At 46.4% G+C, this 15,982-nt stretch overlaps 1 pseudogene across 1 annotated transcript; it reads right to left on the bottom strand.

The window, feature by feature from the left end:
* Window positions 1–3,959: 3,959 nt before the first annotated feature.
* LOC308251850 (CBY1-interacting BAR domain-containing protein 1-like) lies at window positions 3,960–12,077 on the bottom strand (annotated as a pseudogene). The gene is made up of 3 exons: window positions 12,069–12,077; window positions 4,479–4,592; window positions 3,960–4,373 (listed from the first exon to the last, which is right to left on the bottom strand). The product of its transcript is annotated as a CBY1-interacting BAR domain-containing protein 1-like (transcript).
* Between the last annotated feature and the right edge of the window lie 3,905 nt (window positions 12,078–15,982).

Genomic DNA, 15,982 nt, shown 5'->3' with positions numbered 1-15,982 from the left:
GCAGACAGACATACATACAGACACTCTCACCCCCCCCTAAGATTTATGTAACCCTTAGGCCTCCCATGGGAGAGAAGCCTGGCAGGAAGTGAGCCCTGTGGCCCAAGAGCTGTAGACTTCCCCCCTCTGGGAGTTCAAGGCAGAGGTGCGGAGCTGCAGGCCGGCTGGTCACTGTGGCCCCTGAGATCTGGACTCCTCCCTCCCCCATAACTCTTCCCAAAGATAGGAGCTTTCAAAAACACACTTGACAAGTTTGGTCAAACAGGAAGACAAGAGCTGATAGTGTGGGAAGGAGGCAAGGGCAGGGCTAGCTGCCTGGGCCTTTTCCAGCCTTCTCTTCCTACCCTCAGGCGGGTCTGGTTCCAAACGCCCAGATCCCCTTGGATGTGGGCCTGGGCGGAGTGTGAGCACCTTTGCAGCTGCTGTGCTTAGGTCTGTGGATTTCTCCTCTGCGTCTGCCCTTTGCCTGTGGACAAAGCATCCCCATAGTGTCAGCCAGGGACTTCCTTCCCCTCTTGTTCTCTTTCTGCTAGAAGCCTCTCATGGCTCCTAATCTCTCTGTTTCTCCTGACACTTCTCTGTGCACTTGGCCTAGCTCAGCTCACATTTATTATGCATCTAGGAGGTGCCAGGGCCCTCTCCTGGGCTTGATGAGCCCTGCCTGGGAGGTGGTAGTGGTGGTGGTGGTGCTGGTGTGTGCGTGTGTCTGAGTGTGTGTAGGGTGAGTATTTGATATTAGGTATTTGATAATAGAACATAGTACATCTACCTTGTCTTCCTTTTACTGAGGAGAAATATTCTATGTCATGGCTAAACGGCACTTTTGCCCATTCTTTTATTAGTGGGTATTTAGGTAGGTTCTGGGGCTTGGTCTTCACACAATGCTGCAGTAGTATGCCCATATGTACCTCCTTTGCACACACCTGCACATGGGTGAACAGCTCTAAGGCCTGGCAGTGAGAGCAGCATACCAGGGGAGCCAATGGCAAGTGGCCCTTTGGAGCAATTGAACCAATTTACACTCATATGAGCTGTGACTATTGCAACCCATATCCCTGTGTTCTCATCAGTACTTGACCTTATTGTGCATTAAAACGTTATCAGTAGCCCTAGTTGGTTTGGCTCAGTGGATAGAGCGTCGGCCTGCAGACGGAAGGGTCCCAGGTTTGATTCTGGTCAAGGGCATGTGCCCGGATTGCAGGCTCGATCCCCAGTAGGGAGCGTGTAGGAGGTAGCCGATCAATGATTCTCTTATCATTGATGTTTCTATCTCTCTCTCCCTCTCCCTTCCTCTCTGAAATCAATAAAAAGGAAAAAAATACGTTGTCAGTAGAATTATGTCTCTTTATTTGCTTGTTCCCTACATTCAGAGTCCCCTTGAGGAGACTCTGAGCTCCTCAAACTCAAGAACTATCCATGTCTTGTTTAACTTTAAGAATTTTGAAAAAATTCCATTTCTTCCTCTGTTGAGTTGGAAAGTTTAGCTTTCATTTTAGTGGTTACTTTTACAAACTTCAGCAGATACCTTTAATGCTTAAGATAATCACCCTTCCCTCATCTCCCATGTCTTACTATTATCATTGTCCACTAATTCAGTTTCAAATGATCTTTTGTCCCAATCTGAGCCATTATCATTTAATAGAACCGATGCTTGTTTAGCTTTGTATACATATTTACTATTTTTTTTAAATCTCAATTCCATCTTGTCCAAGATCTTTCTGAAACCATTTTTCTTCTTTTGGTTCTTTAGTGAAAGTATGTGGTAATAAACTCAGTTCATTGTCTGAAAGGCTATTTTCCTCTTATTTCTAGTTTTATTGAGGTCTAATAGACAATTAAAATTGTATATATTTAAGATGCACAACTTGACGATTTGATATATGTATACATTGTGAGATGTTCACCATGATCAAACCAATTAACATATCCATCACCTCAATAGTTACTATTTGTGTATGTATTCTTTGCATGATGATAACTCTTAGCAAATTTCAAGTATACAATACAGTATTGTTAACTTTGGTCACATTGTTGTACATTAAATCTTCAGAACTTACCTTGCATAACTGGAACTTTGTACCCCTTGACCAACATTTCCCCATATCTCTCCTCCTCTCAGCCCCTGGTAACCTCAGTTCTACTCTATGTTTCTCTGAATTTATTTTAGATTCCACATATAAGTGAGATCATGCAGCATTTGTCTCTCTGCATATGGCTATTCCACTTAGCATAATGTCCTCTAGGTTTATCCACGTTTTTGCAAATGGCAGGATTTCCTTCCTTTTTAAGGCTGAATATTTCATTGTATGTATATATACCACATCTTTTTTTTTTTAATATATATTTTTTATTGATTTTTTTACAGAGAGGAAGGGAGAGGGATAGAGAGTTAGAAACATCAATGAGAGAGAACCATTGATTAGCTGCCTCCTGCATACCCACGAGCCAAACCGGTTAGGGCAATCCCACATCTTTTTTATCCACTCATCCATCGACAGTATTGTCCTCTTACTCTTTCCCTCCCTAGAAAGTCTTTAATTTTCTGTTATGAGTCATTGCTTTTTGTAGCTTTCCCAAATAATTTTATAAATTTCATAATGTTTATATGCCTGACTGGGATCCATGAAATAATAAAGTACAGTTCCCCCTGCAAGGAAACAAAAGCATCAGACATAATGCAAGGCTCTTTCAATTGCCTTACGTTTTCAGGAGTAAGAGTGACTGTATACTCTTTTATTTATTAGATGGTAATTTGGTGAAATTTTCATAGAATTTTTCATGATTTGTGGTTTTTCGTGATGTTTTCTTAGGCAACATTCCACCAAATTAGCTTTTCAAAAGTCATAGCACCATGTACAGCTTTAGCCTGACAGCAGTTTTGTTTTAAAATTAGAATCAGGCTGAATGTGGCTTTCTTTCTAAAGCTAAAATTTATGTTTTAAGTAGAGCTGTAAAACACTTATGTCCCGGGTTTTCATTACCTTTAATTAAAGAGTGATTATACTCTTGTTGAAAAGTAAAATTATGTATTAACTGAAGAAACTTCGAGTTGTAATAAAAGTGAAAGAAAAGGGAAGGAAAAGAAACGTCTTTTTTGATGAAGGCTTTACAGGAACAGGGTTTGTATTTAATCAGAACGACTCTCTAGGACCCTTTTCTGGTAATGAAAGCATGGTGTCTTCACCTAAAAGAAGCAAGTGGAATTGTTAAATATTTTATTTTTTGTCATCTACTTACTATTACAACCCCAACTAGGTATAGTATATTAATTAATATGAAATACTTTAAAATATATATTTTTTTATTGATTTCAGAAAGGAAGGGATAGGGAGAGAGAGATAGAAACGTCCATGATGAGAGGGAATCATTGATTGGCTGCCTCCTGCAAGCCCCCTACTGGCGATCGAGCCCACAACCTGGACATGTATCCTGACTGGGAATCCAACCATGACCTCCTGGTTCTTAGATCGACCACTGAGCCTGTATAAAAAGACCACATACTGCTAGACAGGATGTTGAAATGACTTGTGTATAATGTTTTTAAGGCCTTCATTTTTGTCAACGTAAATTTCCTTTAATTATTTTCCATTTCCAGTAGGATTTCATTTTAAGGTTTAATGTACCAAGCCAGTATAAAGTTTTACAGTTCAGTAATTCTGGATTTCAAGTAATCTAAGATAAAAATGGAAATGTGAAAGTTAGTTAAGAAAGTTAATTTTCTTCGTCTTTTTTTTTTTTTAAATATATTTTATTGATTTTTTACAGAGAGGAAGGAAGAGGGATAGATAGTCAGAAACATCGATGAGAGAGAAACATCGATCAGCTGCCTCTTGCACACCCCCTACTGGGGATGTGCCCGCAACCAAGTTACATGCCCTTGACCGGAATCGAACCCGGGACCTCCCAGTCCGCAGGCCGACGCTCTATCCACTGAGCCAAACCGGTTTTGGCAATTTTCTTCATCTTTTTATATCTAAGGCTTCATCCTCTTCGTTGTCATCTTCTGCTTGCTGATTCTTTCTTAGTTAACAGGTAGATACCTTTCCTGTTCCAGGTACACACTTAGCTGATCTCTGAAGAGGTGACTTTGAATTTGCTCTTGCAATATCTAGTCAAGATGAACAACCTGGTGGATATAGAGAATTTCAGAAAACCTCAAAATCTTCTTCTTTAACAATCTTTTGTATATTTTGGTAGGCAGCAGTGTGGACCTCTAAAGCTTTGCTGTGAAATAACATTTGAATAGTTATACATTCTGAAAATATAGTCTTTAAATGCTTTATTTTCTGCTTTTCAAAATTGTCAATCATTTCTTCCAGATGATGAGTTGTTCAAGTAGCATCCATTGTAACTCTCTGTAAGTTCATTTCTGCCTGTGAAATAACACGTCAATCAGATGGGTTTCACTGAGTTAATTGTTTAGCTTCTCAATTCCTTGCTGTTAATATTGCTTTTACGTCATCTCATTTCGTTTTTACAGTGGTTCCATAAGCTTTCAATAGTTCTACTACTTTAGCTTTAACTATTTCAGCCTCTGCCTGTTGATAATCCTGCAGCTTGGCAAACTCACCAGCACAGTTTTTCAGGCTCTTCTTTAAAGTTGGGGGGTCTCTCAGTGGGGGTGAGGGACCTTTTTTCTGCCAAGGGCCATTTGGATATTTATAACATCATTTTTGGGCCATACAAAATTATCAACTTAAAAATTAGCCTGCTATATTTGGTCAAACATTTAATTAACTCACCCCTAATGCCTTGGCAGGGCCAGACCAAATGATTTCACGGGCCTTACATGGCCCTCGGGCCAGACGTTCCCACCCCTGGCAGGCATGCAGAGGTTCACCAGGAGGTCTGCTTTGTCTCACACTCTGGCAGTTCTCTGCACATAAGCAGCAAAGCTTTGGCACAGCTCTTCTAGATGCTTCTCCACGTTTGTGACAGCATCTTGCAGTTGCTTGGTTTGAGCATCCCAGTTTTCCAAGCTGTGCCTCAAAACCTTCCCTTGAGCACTGCCAGCACCCTGGACTGGGGCCAGGCTCGGGGCACTTGGGTGTGTGCTGGTATGCCAGCCGCTGCCATCATGGGAGCCCAAGAACTGTCCTCTTATATTTGAGTGAGAGTTTAACTGAATTTAGAATTTAGGTAGTTATTTTCCCTCAACATGCTGCAGATGTTAGTCCACTGCCTCTGGCTGCTCTTGTGGTTATTGGTCTGCTCTTCTTTTATAAGCAATCTGTCTTTCCCCTGGGGCATTCTTAAAGGTTTTTCTGCAATTTCACTATGATGTGTCTACATGTGATTTCATTTTTACTTATCCTGCTGGGATTTCTTGTGATTCCTGAATTTGATGATTCATGTCCGTCAATTTTGAAAAATTCTTACTCATTATTTCTCAAAGATTGCTTGTCCCTACATCTCATCTTCAGGATCTCCAATTAGACATAATTTAGATCTTCTCATTCTATCATCCATGTCTCTTATATTTTTATCTCTTTATCTCTGTGTTGCCCTACAAGTAATTTCTTTAGATCTGTCTTGCAGTGCATGAATTCTCTATTTAACCAATTCCACTGGGCTTTCAATTTCAATTATTTGAGTATGTTTCAAGGAGTTTTATCTGTCTACCTATCTATCTATCTATCTATCCAGTTGGCCTGGTCATTTTTAGTGGTCTGTTTCTTGCTTGAATTTTCAGTTCTCTATTTTACTTTGTTCAACATTTTAAACTTACTTATTTAATATACTGTACCTAATTATTCCCGTGTCTAAAGCCCGTCCAGGTATAATTCTACTATTGGTTGTTTCTGAAGATTCCCACTGCGGTTCCTCCTGTGTCTTACACCGCTTTGATTGCAAGCTGCATTTGGCTCCTGTAGATCTCTAGGGACCTACGGGCCTGGATCGATGGTGTGTTCCTCCAGAGACAATTAGCTTTGGCCTCTGCCAGGTGTTGCAGGGCACTGCTGGCCTGTGACAGCTTTAACTTCTTGGGATTTTCTGGACTGAGGAGATAATATAAATTTGAATTCATATTTTCAGAGTTCAGGGCTATGAAGTGAGCAGAGTCTTCATTCTTTTATTTTCCTTTTCCCCACTTAGATACGAGCCCAAGATTAAATTACGGATCTAAAATGGTTGAGTTATCTTTTCTTCCTTTGATGGTGGGCAGATTTTTTTTTTTTTTCTGGCCCATCTTTTCACTATAGCCCTCTCCCATAACTCTGTGTTTGGGAGAGGAGTGGGATGGGGGATCCAATCACATATGCTACGGCTTTGTCTCCCCTGTTGCCAATAAACCCTGAGATTCCAGAGTCCTGGTGTCAGCAAATGCCCTGGAGCTGCCCTGGGGCAGCACTGACCCTCCAGGCTGGAGGCCCATCTCCTCTTCACCTCTGACGTTTGGAGAGTCCTTGTTTTACTTACTGCAAGTTCAGCTCTGCATTTAAAAAGATTCTCTGATCCTGGTCAGCATGGCTCAGTGGTTGAGCATCGACCTATGAACCAGGAGGTCGTGGTTCGATTCCCAGTCAGGGCACCTGCCCGGGTTGCGGGCTCAATCCCCAGTAGGGGATGTGCAGGAGGCAGCCTATCAATGATTCTCTCTCATCATTGATGTTTCTATCTCTCTCCCTCTCCCTTCCTCTCTGAAACAAATTTAAAAAATATATAAAAAGATGGTTTGATGTGTTTCATCGTACTTTTTTTTTTAAACCAGAAGTTTGTTTGTTTTAGAATATCAAATCCACAATATTACCAGGAGTAGAAATCCTTATCAGGATTTTGAAGTAGGAGTAGGAGTTCATTATTAGCTATGCCATAGTCTAGCACTCAATCACCGTGCCTGTAATTGTTTTATATTGTGGACATGTTGCTCAGCCTGTTTTAGCTCTTTGCAAATTCCTTGGAATTGGCACCTGGTTCTAAGCCAAGCCTGGCTTCCTGCAAAAGAGCATACGCATGGCTCATCCCACCCTGATCCCATCCCAGGCTTCTCTGCCTGAATTTCCACCTTTGGCACTATTGCCATCACCATTCCAGGTGATGCTAAGTTCATGGCCCATCAGCACAGGAACGTGTCCTTATTTTAGCCTTCCTGGCTGACAAGCTCCTGCCCTGACTCTCCCTTCTCTGTCTTTCTGGAGACATGGACCTTAGCCTCAGGACCTGTGTCCCTGCTGGAAGGCCTGCCCTGCCTCCTTCTCACACTGGGAACCAGGCTAGTATCTTCACATGTCAAGGAGCACTTGAGATATCATGCTTAGAGATGTGCTCTCTGGGGTTGCCCCTTCTAGAAAAGAGAACTGTTCATTTAATATTGACTTTTAAGATGTTAGTGTGAATGAACTTATCTGACACTATAATAATGGTACTAGCTAGTGTTCATTGAGATCCTTTAGTGCACTAAGCGATTTTTATTGAGGCTCCACACTGAGAGCAGGGATGGGGGAAGATCACGCTGTAGATGGAGAGATGGCCTGGAGTCTGTTGCTGGCCAAGGGGGTATGGAGATGGGTTCCCAGGTGTGATAGGGTTCATGAGAGCCCTGAGGGCTTGGAAAGGGAAGACATCACTGGCAAGGGAGGGGGACAGATAGACATTCATAATTTATCCAGTCAACAAACACTCCTTGAGCACCTACTGACTGTCAGGCATTGTGCTGGGTGCTGGGGGTGCAGATAAGAATGAGAACTGGCCTCAGGGAGCTTAGAAGAGCCTGGCACAAGGCAAATCCCTGCACATCACCCAAGGACATCTACCCTAGTCCCTCACTGTACAGATGAATGAAATGAGGCCCAGAGAGGGGCGGGGACTGGCTCAGGGTTGCACAGCAAGTACTTTAATCCCAGAGATAGTGAGGACGGCCATGAGGAAACAGAGTCTGAAGTGAGGGAGGCCCTGCGTCTCTCCACTTCCCTGGAAGTCAGTGTGGAGGCCTGGGGCTAGCCACAGACTCTGCTCCCCAAGAGGCAGCTGGGGTGGGGGGATCCCTCCACTTCCCCTCAGTCCCCAGGCAGGGAGGGCTGCTACTGAGAGAGCCCTTCCTCTCCCCCCATCAAAAACCCATGGGACAGAGCCTTCTTTATCAGAGTCCAGCTGTGGCTGCCTCGGGCTTACTGGGAGGTGCTGGGGCTGGGAGTGAGGCTCAGGACGGGCTGACACAGGAGAAGAGATAATTTCAATCTGCAGCCTCCAGATTGAGGGAGAAATGTAAACACAGGCTGCAGAGCCAGCAGCATGGGGGTGGGGCGGGTGGGCAATGGGCACCCTGCTGGCTAGCCTTCCTCACAGAGCCCACTATGAGAGAGCTCAGGGTGATTTTCCATGACCTGGTCTTTCATGGGCATGTGAGGGAGTGGCTGCTTTGGCTGCGGAGATCTCTACAGGCCAAGCTCGCCATCAGTGAGACTAAGTGGGGAGAGTCCTGGCCCGACACCAGACAGAGCTCCCTCCAATCCTAGCTCCGTTTCACAAATAGCTGTGGGACATCCTTGATTTCATTATACCTCAGTTTCCTCATCTGTAAAATGGGGACCATATTAGAACCAGTTTCCTAGGGGTGCCTGATCTTTATTCGTTCTACAAATATTTATTGGGTACTACCTAAGTTCCAGACACCACTGAGGAACAGAACACAGAGCAGGGACTGTAGGTCCCCTCTCCTCAGTGCTAAGGGTGAGGTTTCCATGAGATAATGTGGCCAAAATGCTTGCCAGCGGCCCTGGCACAGAGAAAATGCCCAGAAGATGGAACTATTGGTTGTGATGGTTGTTATCATTAGTTAGTTAATTTGAGCCAGTGCAGCCTGGTTCATCTCCCACCCTCCTCACCCCTTCACAGGCTACTCATGATCAGCCTTCAGTACTTAGATGCTCCCTCCTACAAGAAGCCTCCCGTGATTTCCCGAGGCTGAATTATCCCCCTCCCCACTTCACTGACCTCTCCCCCCTTCCCATGCTTCCTTATGGCACTTTCAGGTAATGTGTCTCTGGGGACACCAATGACATGCTGAGAGGCACAGTGTCTTCCACGCATTCTTCAAGCTTTGGATTTTGTTTGTATCTCCTCCCCCCCCCCCCCCCCAGTTATGGTAAAAAAAAATACTTGTTACTGTCAGCTCCCCGCTCTGTGCTGCAAACTGGACATGTGCTCCTGAAGGCAGGGCTGGACCTTGTCCCATCTCTGGTTCCCCAGAACCTGGCATATTGTAGATGGCTACTCGTGTTTGTTGAATGAATGAATGAATGACTGTGAGTCCTTACCATGCCCCTACCTTTCAGGCACAGTGGTGTTGCCCCTAAGAGTCAGAGAAGGGAACTTCTTAGCCCATGACTAAGACTTCCTTGCAGGGAAATCACAGGTCAGCAGTGCAGATTTCTGTAGATGAGGGTGTGTGACAATGACCGCTGACATTTACTGAGTGCTCACCATAGTTGGATACTGTGGGGAGCTCTTTAGGTAGATCTGATCTTCATCCTGTTCCTATGAGATAAGATGTAGTGTTTTCCCCATTATGTAGATGAGGAAATGGAGGCCCAGAGTGGTGAGATATCTTGCCCAGGATCACCCAGCTTGTTAATGTGAGTGGAGTCAGGATTCGAACCCAAGTGGAGCACCTCCAAGGCCAGTGATCTCGGCCCTTCACTGTACAGTCTCCTAGGGGTGTGGTGTGTGGCTGATGGGCAGGTGGGCACACCCATGTGTGGTCTGGGGCAAGTGCATCCTGGGCAGCTCCTGCCATCCTGGATATGCCCTGGCCCCCAGCAGGCTTGTTGCTGAGGGTGGCAGAAAGGAGGAGATATTGCTTTAGGTTCAAGTGACAGAAACAGGTAGGCTGGACGCATGGGCTGTCATAGTAATTGGTGTGGGTGAGAGCCATCTGCCTGCCCCGTGGGGACCTAGTGAGGTGGGCTCCCAGCCTCGAGGGGTGGGGACTGCTTTGGGTCTGAGAGGTCACCGCTTGGCATGGCATATTTGTTTACTGGCTAAATGCGAACAACTTTCAGCTAATGTACCTCTGGGGACCCCAGTGGCATGCTGAGAGGCACAGTGTCTTCCACCAGTTCTTCCAGCCTTTGATTTTGTTTGTTTCTTTTCCCCTCAGCTACAGTCAAAGTGATTCTCAGGAAATGAATGCCTTTAGGTCAGAGGAGGAGCCCCTGTATCTTTGTGGATTCCTGTGTCTTCGGGGATTCCCGTGTGTGTGGGTGCACAACTGTGCCACACTTCGCTTCTCCACGTATGCTGGGCGGTATATGCTCCTGGCAGGGGCTCTGCCTTCATTACTCAGAAAGAAAGACGTTTCCTTGATGCAGATTGTCACCTTTTCCTCCAGCCAACATTCTCCAAGAACCTAGTCTGTGTCAAGCCTTGTGCTGGGCCTCAGGGATGAAATGGAGAATGAGACCGAGATCCTGCCCTCAGGAGCTGACAGTTTAGTGGGAGAGTCAGGTCAGGAAACAGGTGAGGACAGCTCGGGCGGGGGCGGGGCTCTGCTGGAGGGATGCACAGAGGACACGTCATGGAGCAACTCCTAATGCAGCCTAGAGAGAGGGAGCGTACGGAAAGCTTCCTGGAGGAGGTGGCAACTGGGATTCATTTGAAGGATTCATCTAAGATAATTAGGGAAACAAAGTGGGGAAATGCTTTAATGGATTGTAGATAATATAAGTACCTGGTAGGGGGAGAGGGTCTGGGGGGTTCAGGAAATACTAAGTAGTTTGGTTTGTATGGAGAGTCATGTGTGTTTGTGCATGTCTGTGTGTGTGTATGCATTTGTATGGAAGGTAATGTCTGAAGAGTTATATTGAAAATTTCTGTTTACATATTTTCTGTGAAAACTTTTCTGAAGTGTAATGCTTGAAGCACATTTGATCATTCACATTTTAGTGTGAACGAGTTTATATCTTTCTCCAAGAAGCTTGGACCCTTGAATGAGAATGGGTGCTGAAAGACAGGGCAGGCCACCCTGCTGACAGTCATGCTCTGTCACATTCCATGTCACTCTCAAAACCTCCCTGGAACCTGATATTTTCGGCCTGTATCCCTCTGAGGTGTAATAATCTAGCTGCCCACCTCACACTGCAGGAAGCCGAGAAGCCTGCTATTTGTCCTATGCTCACCTCTGGCTAACCCTCTGGAGGAAGGGACCCTTCTCATGCAGAGATGTGGCCGGGCAGGCACAAGGGTTGAGGATTGGCTCTGAGGTATGAGGCTGGACAGGCTGCCCCCAGACCACATGAGCCAGCCCCTGCTCCTTGTCCCTGTGCCAGACCTTGCCTGCTCCCAGCTCTGGTACTTTCTTTGACAGATTAAAACAGTAGATCACCCCATTTAGCTTGGGCTCCACTAACCCATACCATGTGGGTTCCATGGTGGGGGAGTGCTGTGTAGGAGGAAAAGTACCCTTATTTTGGGGAGAGAGGAAGGTACAAGGATGAGCCATATCTCAGAGGCACGTGTCCCGCCCGCAGAGGGCCACAGGGTGGACATTTAGTGCACTGGCCAGCTGAGCAATGGAGCCCCAGGTCTCTCCGCCCACTGGCCACTCCATTGCCTAACTGGCCGGCTGCCTGGCAGATGTAGCTCTGGACAACACTGGTGGCCCCACTGTAGGCACATCTCTGGGATGAAGACTTGGAGGCAGCCAACATACAACCTCACCAAAGTGGGGCTGCCTCTGTCAGGACCTGAGGGTTGGAGCTCCTGGGATGGCGAGCTCCACTCTCAGAGCAGAGGGGACCTTCCGAGGGGACCGGGGCTCAAGGCCAGGCCCCGAGCGCCTGAGGCAGGGCCCTGAGGGTAAGGACTGTGGACAGCATGTTCCAGGCCAAGCATATGGCATCTTGCTGGGGACACAGTGGAGGACTCACTGTCAGGTAGGACTGTTGCAACAGATACATTAATAAACTGCTTTGGCCCCACACTTTATAAGGTACCTGTGCATTCACTGTCCCTTTTGATCCTAGAACAAGCCTCAGTCAAATTAACTCATTACAAAAGGGAACTTGTCCAGGGACACAGGTGGGAATTGGTGAAGTCAGGCTTGGAATCTAGGCCTAAGCGCATCTCACCCCATACATCGTGAATCTTTGCTTCTAAGGCCTTTGCAGGTGCTGGGGGGTCAAAGCCTGGTTAGGCCACTTTCATGCAGAACCTCGGCAAATTACTTATTTGTGTCTCAGTTTCTCGCTTATCAGTGTTAATGATAGCATCTACCTATAGGATCCCAGTGAGGCTCCAACAAGGTCACACACGGGAGACCCCGAGTGAGGACCCTGTGATTGTAACTGTTGCCTGCGTGGTGGCTGCCCAGGCTGTCAGAAGAATTGCTGAGATCAACCTGGACGGTGGAAGAGCATGTTGGGGGTAGGTGTGGTCTGGACACCTAGGGCTTTAGATGGAGGAAGGGGTGCAATGAACTCTTGGGCCTCTCAGGGGTCCCTTCTTTAAATCCTAAGAGACAACTTAGACTCAGCCACTTTTCCAGAGTCACTCAGCTGTTGGGAACAGTGAAGGGACACTGAAAACACTGAGTAACGGACGCATGGCTGGAAGTTGGGTGTGGCTGTTCAGGTGCCTGCCAGAGTACCTGGCCTTGAGAGGTCCAGAGTCATCAGAGAAGGTCATTCTGAAGAGGTGGACTTAGTGTAGTTTACATTAGAGGAATGCGTGCTTACATTTCTGTAGAGGGGAGCAGGGTCTCGGACCTGGAGTGGTCTGGGAGTGGGTAACCATGCATCCTGGGGCCAACACAGGCCTGGTTATGCATGTTGTTCCGGGTAACTGCTCTCAGTGCCCCTTTCACTGTTAAAAGTGGCCTGATTTGGACAGTAAATTAGATAGTCACCCAACTTTGAGCCACAGGTTCCCTCTTCCCTGGCGAGGCCTGTTCCTGAGGGTCCCCAGCACCTCGGCTGGGTGAGGCAGGTTGGGGGACTTCCATGCCAGACCGCAGCACTGGGAGCTGGGCAGTGCACCCTCTGAGCCTGGAGGGGGGTGGGAGCGGGGAGGGACAGGCCAGCTGGCAGCATGGAGACCCACATGGGCCCACGCCCGAGACCCACTCTGTTGTCACCTGGGTAGGAGTTGGGAGATTTCAGCTGAAAGAAATACGAGATATTGGTCTGGCTTAACTTTTCTATTTTCCTGATAACAATGATAATAGCAATCATGATTACTTTTAAATAAACCCCACCTAAGTACTAGGAGTGTGTGTATGTGTATATGCGCATGCACATGGTGTAAAATATTTATATATTATATGTAATATGCAATTGAATGACATGGGATTTTGGGGTGCCGACCCACGGCGTAGTGGAAAATCCACATATAACTTTTGCCTCTCAATAGTCTACTATTGACTGGAAGCCTTACCGATAACATAAACAGTTGATGAACACATATTTTGTATGTTTTATGCATTATATACTGTATTATAATAAAGTAAGCTAGAGAAAAGAAAATGTTAATAAGAAAATCATAGGAAGAGAAAATGCATTTACAGTATTTATTGAAAAAATCCACGTATAACTGGGCCGGCCTTCTTAGTTTAAACTGTGTTGCTCAAGGGTCAACTGTATGTTATACAGAAACACGCGTTAAATAGTTCAGTGGTGCAGCGTGAGACCAAGAAGGGGAGGGCCAGTCTTCACATTCCACCCCTGGGAAGGGGCAGAAGCAGGGTTCAGACCCAGGTCCATTTGACCTCTGAGCCAGTGTCCTTTGCCGATCCCACCCACTACCCGCTGGGCATCAGGATCAGGCATGTTGTTTGCACAGCCTCACAGCCTAGGCTGGGCTTGGAAGATTAGGAGGCAGGGGAAGATGGGCTGGCTGGGGACCTTTCTGTCCCTGTCTGGCCCTTGCCCTCCTCGGGCCAGCTCCGTCAGGGAACGGCCAAACTCAAGGCCACATGAGGAGTTCCCAAGCTGTCTTTCATCCGGTCCCGCAGTGATTTGTTCAGCATGCAGTGCAAATTTCCCTGTCTCAAGACATGGAATCTGGTACAGCTTTGCCTGGATCAATGTCCAACCCCTTTCAAGTTCTGGAGAAAGTTACTCCTCTCCAAAGTTCAGACCTGCCAGACTCAATAACTCCACAAAAATGCTTGGATGAAAATTGCTCCAAGCAATCCCAGCGGAAAGCCAGCACCTCACCCCTCGTTTAAAGTTATGATCCTTATCATAATTAATTCAATAAAGAAGTAATGTGCTTCAACCTAGGCAGAGAGAATAATTTTCTGTCCTGACTGGGATAAACTTTCAACTGGGGACATTGAAAGTCTGGGTCTGAGCTCTCGCAGCAAGTAATAAATTGCAGACGCGGGCAGCCTGCAAAGCCCCATTTAAACTGTGGTAAATAGGCCGCTATTGAGGAGAGGAAGATTTGGATTCGGGTGGGCAGCTCCAATAAATAGCGGAGTGTTGTTTATAAACCCTGCAGTCCCGCTGGCCCCCGCCTCCAGACAGGCAGTAGCATTTGCTTGTTGAAAGCACCAGAGCGTTTGATCCTCGCACTCGGAGGGACCCACCTTGAGTCTTGAATCTAAAATCCATTTCCTCCCGTGATTGAGAGGTAGGATTAGCCTGGTTTCTAAACAGACTAACACATTTTCAAGTGGAGATACTGACTTGGAGACCCAGCCAGCCCAGCCCACACAGTGGCAAGTCCTACTCTTTCCTTGGAGGTTGCAGTAATTGAAGTTCATTCTGGGCTCTGTTTGAACACAAGCCCGCCAGGTTTACAGAAATTGCAAGTGCAGCAATTAAAGTCTCTGGAAACAAGGTAAAATAGAAGGAAAGTTAGTTATCAAAACAGCATCCAGTTAGCACATTATGGGAAGAGATAAATTCAACACACATTGTTTTCTGAAAATAATTCAGTGATGGGGAGGCAGGGTTCTTTTTAAAAAACCTTTTAAAAATATATATTTTTTATTCATTTCAGAGAGGAAGGGAGAGGGAGAGAGAGAAAGAAACATCAAAGATGAGAGAGAATCACTGATTGGCTGCCTCCTGCACACCCCCCACTGGGGATCGAGCCTGCAACCTGGGCATGTGCCCTGACTGGGAATCGAACTGTGACCTCCTGATTCATAGGTTGATGCTCAACCACTGAGCTACACCAGCTGGGCAGGGAGACAGGGTTCTTTAAAGTGATTACATTTGGGAACAACCTGACGCATATATTTTGGATACCTCCTCTGTGAACTGAGAGTGAACGTGCATTCCAGAACTCAAGAGGGCCTTTGTCGTCCATTCTGTGGGGTTGAAAACAACTGTGCCCTGGGCCCACATTTCCATCCCATGACCTGGAGTTTGCACAGAGATGTACTGTGACAAGGCTCCCTGCCGGGGCAACCATTCCAAACCTGCCGGCCTGCAGAGTGCCATGTCCAAGACAAACAGCAGTTCTGGAGAAGTGAGCGAGCATGCTCATGGATGTTATCCATCAAAACATACAAAGTACACACACTGGACAGCCTAGACTCCTTCTACAGCATAAAACATGTCTCAGGGGAGGGGATGCAGCCCTTTGAACCTGGATGGGGAGGACAGCCCAGGAGAGAGGATGGGCAGCTAATTAAATATTTCAGCTCTGGGTACCACCCCTAACGTCCTTTTTGGAGCATGGAAAATATACATAAAGATGTAGATAAAACCTATATAATAAAAGCCTAATATGCTAAGTGTCTGGTTGTCCGGTCGTCCATTCAACCAATCAAAGCGTAATATGCTAATGATATGCTAAGGCCACTCAACGGCTCACGATGATGTGCACTGACCACCAGGGGGCAGACGCTCTGACTGGTAGGTTAGCTTGCTGCTGGGGTCCGGTTGATCGGGACTGAGCAAGATGGGCCAGATATGCCCTGGAGCCCTCCCACAGTCCCTCACCGCTGGCCAACCTCTCGTGTCCCTCTCCGACTCCAATCGTGTACTGGTGGGGTCCCTCAGCCTGGCCTGCACCCTCTTGCAATCTAGGA

This window comes from Plecotus auritus (assembly GCF_963455305.1).
Source record: "Plecotus auritus genome assembly, chromosome: 6".
NCBI classification, from domain to species: domain Eukaryota; kingdom Metazoa; phylum Chordata; class Mammalia; order Chiroptera; family Vespertilionidae; genus Plecotus; species Plecotus auritus.
The sequence above is the reverse complement of the archived record's forward strand: the minus strand, read 5'-3'. Positions and strand labels throughout refer to the sequence as shown.